This window comes from Dreissena polymorpha, chromosome 1, assembly GCF_020536995.1.
Source record: "Dreissena polymorpha isolate Duluth1 chromosome 1, UMN_Dpol_1.0, whole genome shotgun sequence".
Lineage (NCBI taxonomy): Eukaryota > Metazoa > Mollusca > Bivalvia > Myida > Dreissenidae > Dreissena > Dreissena polymorpha.
Window position 1 is genome coordinate 42862788 of NC_068355.1, and position 5246 is coordinate 42868033.

Sequence of the window (5246 nt, forward strand, 5' to 3'; positions counted from 1 at the left end):
TGTTTACGGACGGCGGACAAAGACCAATCCTAAAACCTCACCTGAGCAATCAGGTGAGCTAAAAAGTGTGTTTCACCGATCTGAGCCATTTTCCAACTTGTCAGAGAAATCAATAAAACCAATGTATTGACTAAGTTTCACGATGATAAGGCAAACAAGAGCACCGCCTTGCGGGTGCAGACCGCTCATCTATTTTCTTTTTAAAGGTGAAGGGACTCTCATTTTCAATCACAAAGGAGGGAGGGGTGGAGTGAAGAGCGGTGCATTGTGTGGGGGTGTGGACATTTATTACATTTTCTTCCAAAAATGCGAAAAAAAGGAAAAAAAAATCGGGGGGGGGGTGGGGGGGGGGGGTGGGGGGGGGGATTCTTGGGTGCGATGGTTGGACGGTATTTCAAACATAAAATAATAAAAATAAATATTTGTGTTTTTAACCGTTTCATAAAAAAAAATGGGGGGGGGGGGTGAGGTGGGGGGGTATAGTGTGAGGGTGTGGTGGTAATTTGTGAGATGATCTTAAAAAAAAAAAAAAAAAAAAAAAAAATAGGGGGGGGGATTCGGGTGGGGGGAGGGGGGGTGGGGGGGGGGATTCTTTGGTGCGATGGTTGGACGGTATTTCAAACATAACATAATCAAAATAAATAGTTTTGTTTTTTAACCGCTTAAAAAAAAAATTGGGGAGGGGGTGGGGTGGGGGGGGGGTATAGTGTGAGGGTGTGGTGGTCATTTGTGAGATGATCTTAAAAAAAAAAAAAAAAAAAAATAGGGGGGGGGGTTGGGGGGGGGCACGGGCGATGGTTTGGGTGGAGTCTATTGTGGTATGTCAGGTAAGAGTAGTTTTGTCAAAGTATCAATCAAATCTAATCATAAATAAAGAAGTTATGGCAATTTTAGAGAAATTTAATAATTTGACCTTGAGAGTCAAGGTCATTCAAAGGTCAAGGTAAAATTCAACTTGCCAGGTACAGTAACCTCATGATAGCATGAAAGTATTTGAAGTTTGAAAGCAATAGCCTTGATACTTAAGAAGTAAAGTGGATCGAAACACAAAATTTAACCATATATTCAAAGTTACTAAGTCAAAAAAGGGCCATAATTCCGTAAAAATGACATCCAGAGTTATGCAACTTGTCCTTTTACTGTACCCTTATGATAGTTTGCGAGTGTTCCAAGTATGATAGCAATATCTATGATACTTTAGGGGTAAAGTGGACCAAAACACAAAACTTAACCAAACTTTCAATTTTCTAAGTATAAAGGGCCCATAATTCCGTCCAAATGCCAGTCAGAGTTACATAACTTTGCCTGCACAGTCCCCTTACGGTAGTTAGTAAGTGTTGCAAGTATGAAAGCAATAGCTTTGATACTTAAGGAATAAAATGGACCTTAACACAAAACTTAACCAAAATTTTCAATTTTCTAAGTATTAAAAGGGCACATAATTCTGTCAAAATGCACGCCAGAGTTATCTAACTTTGCGTGCCCAGTCCCCTCATGATAGTAAGTAAGTGTACCAAGTTTGAATGCAATAGCATTGATACTTTCTGAAAAAAGTGGACCTAAACGCAAAACTTAACCAAAATTTTCAATTTTCAAAGTATAAAAAGGGCACATAATTCAGTCAAAATGCACGCCAGAGTTATCTAACTTTGCCTGCCCAGTCCCCTCATGATAGTAAGTAAGTGTACCAAGTTTGAATGCAATAGCATTGATACTTTCTGAGAAAAGTGGACCTAAACGCAAAACTTAACCGGACGCCGACGCCGACGCAGACGCCGACGCAGACGCCGACGCCAAGGTGATGACAATAGCTCATAATTTTTTTTCAAAAAATAGATGAGCTAAAAATGTGACTTTTAAAGTGTTCGATCACAAGGTTTCTCTCTAGTCACATAAGGAAAACTGCCCCATCCCCCTGGCGGCCATGTTTTTTTACCGATCCGGACCATTTGCGAACTCATCTGAGATATATATAAAACCAATCTTTTCACCAAGTTTCATGATGATTGGGCAAATAATGTGAGTTCTAGAGTGTTCACAAGCTTTTTTTACTATATAAATATAAGAAAACTGCCCCCCCCCCGGCAGCCATGTTATTCAACTGACCGGAACCATTTTCGAACTCAACCCTTGTATCAACCAAACAAATGTTCTGACCAATTTGCTTGAAAATTGGGCCAAATATGTGACTTCTAGACTAGAGTTTTCACATGTTTTCACAATATACATATAGAGAAAATGCCCCGTCCACTGGCGGCCATGTTTTTTCACCCATCTGGACCATTTTCGAACTCGTCCGAGATATCAATAAAACCAATGTTTTGACCAACTTTCATGATGATTGGGCCAAAAATGTGACTTCTAGAGTGTTCACATGTTTTCACTATATACATATAGAGAAAAATGCCCCGCCCACTGGCGGCCATGTTTTTTCACCGATCTGGACCATGAGTGTTTACAAGGTTTCTCTATAGCCAAATAAGGAAAACTGCCCCGCCCACTGGCGGCCATGTTTTTCAACGGACCGAACCACTTTTGAACTCAACCAACATATCATTAAGACAAACATTTTGACAAAGTAACATGAAGATTGAGCATGAAATGTGACTTCTACAGTGTTTACAAGTTGTGTCTTTTTTTTTACCTAGTGACCTAGTTTTTGACCCGGCACGACCCAGTTTCGAACTCGACCGAGATTTCATTGGGACGAAGCTTCTGACCAAGTTTTATGAAGATCAGACAATAAATGTGGCATCTAAAGTGTTTACGAACAAATGTGGACGGACTGACGGACGGATGAACGGACAGTCGACGGACAAAGACCGGTCACAAAAGTTCACCTGAGCAATCAGGTGAGCTAAAAACTATTGTCATAACATAACAGTAAACAAGGGCTGTTTGTAAAACATGCATGCCCCCCATATGGGCTGTCAGTTGTAGTGGCAGCCGTTGTGTGATTACGTTTTTTGTCACTGTGACCTTGACCTTTGACCTAGTGGCCTGAAAATCAATAGGGGTCATCTGCCAGACATGATCAATGTACCTATGAAGTTTCAAGACCCCACGACACCAGTACATAATATAATCTGCAAATGTAGTCCTAAACTGCATCCAAGAACGAGTCACTGTGACCTTGACCTTTGACCTAGTGACCTCAAAATCAATAGGGGTCATCTGCCAGTCATGATCATTGTACCTATGAAGTTTCATGATCCTAGGCGTAAGCGTTCTTGAAATATCATCCGGAAACCATCTGGTGGACAGACGGAGACCCCATGACACCAGTACACAATATAATCTGCAAATGTGGTCCTAAACTGCATCCAAGAATGAGTCACTGTGACCTTGTCCTTTGACCTAGTGACCTCAAAATCAATAGGGGTCATCTGCCAGTCATGATCAATGTACCTATGAAGTTTCATGATCCTAGGCGTAAGCGTTCTTGAGTTATCATCCGGAAACCATTCGGTGGACAGACCGACGGACGGACCGACAGACGGACGGACGGACCGACATGTGCAAAACAATATACCCAGGGGACAAAAATATTCCTAAACTGCACTCGTCCTGCAGGACGAGTGCATTAAAATTTTCACTCGTCCTGCAAACACACGCACTCGTCCTTCAAATATGTGTGAAATAAAGATTGCAAAGGGCTGATATGACTTATAAAGTTTCCTAAAGTATATCACTGCTAAGCAGTGAAATAAGTTACTTTATTTATGAGGAACACAAAATAAATAATTTTTTCTAATGCTCGCGTGCTTTCCGTTTCGGACGTTTGAACATCGCCCCCGCCCCCTTTTAAGAACGCTTGTATGTCAGACATTTTTCAAACGAAATTCAGACTGGTTTAAAATTGGTTTAAAACCGTACTTCGCGCTTAAATAATTCTTATAAAGTCAATACTAACAGTGACTGCAGTCGCATGGTTCCCTGTCAACATGTACGCGCAAAGCTTACACCAAAAAGCCAATATTTACTCGGGACACAAGTCTCGCATAACAACGCGCACCTGCTGTATGAAATTTACAATTACAATTTCCGGTTCATTCGCAATCTACTTTCGGAATAGATATGCTTTTAGAAAATGATTTTATTAAATGAAAAATAGTCTTACTGGTCAGAAAATTCATTTTTTAACATCAGCTTTTTTTCACTCGTCCTGTCGGACGAGAGCTTTAGGGAAATTCACTCGTCCTTTCAAGATTTCACTCGTCAATACGAGCGGACGAGTGGAATTTTTGTCCCCTGATACCCCACTTTGGTATACCCCCTCTCCTTTGAAGGGGGGCATAAATATAATAATATTTCTCCATCTTGTACATAGTAATTGAAACTGGCAGGGCTCGAATTTAACTTTTTTTCCTACTTGCAAAAAATTGCTAGCAGCTTTAATACCAACTTGCAAAATCAAAAACATTCTAGCAAATTTTAATGGAAACATAAAAAACCTTGGAAATTAGTTTAGTACTATTTAAACAAAATAAAAGTACTTAAGTTAACATGTATACGCATTTAATTTTTGCAACCATACAAAGATATCAGTTCCTTGGACCATAAGGGCCCACATCAGGTTGATTGACCATCTTCATCTACAACAAGTTTTAGTCTTATTTTAATTTATTTTCCCCACTAATTCACTGTTTTCGTAGGAGGATTTAAAATCCGTTTTTTCTAACTAAACGGTTAACTTTGCTTTATCTTTTGTATTATGTATATTTTGTGTTATTTCCGTCTGTGGGAATAAAGTGACAAGTTATTTTTCGCTTCAATGAACATGTGTGAATAGTCGACTGTTTCACTTGCCTTGTACCAATACCATCCGCGTATCTGTATATACCAGTCTACATACAAGGTGCGCGCTTACGCATAAGGTCATAATACACTAAATAGTTTTCCTATATAATTCAATGTAAAAGCGACAACTTTGAGGGAAAATAAATGCAACATTTTGCACATAGAGACCCCCATAACCATACCTTTTCTTAAAGGCCATTCTAAGCGGAATCGATTTATGCAATTAAAAAGATATGTCATGTACAATGCAAGAAAGAACTTGACACAAATCAAAATCGACTGTTTTTGCAACTTTTTTTTTCGGCCGTTTCTTAGTGGAATGTAACCTTTTCTAGTGCAATGGTTTACTATAGTCTTCAAGTGTATCATATTTCAGGGATTCAGTAGTGAACACCTATTCATGCCCTACCATTATCTCTGCAAGATAACACCCGAATAATGGTAAA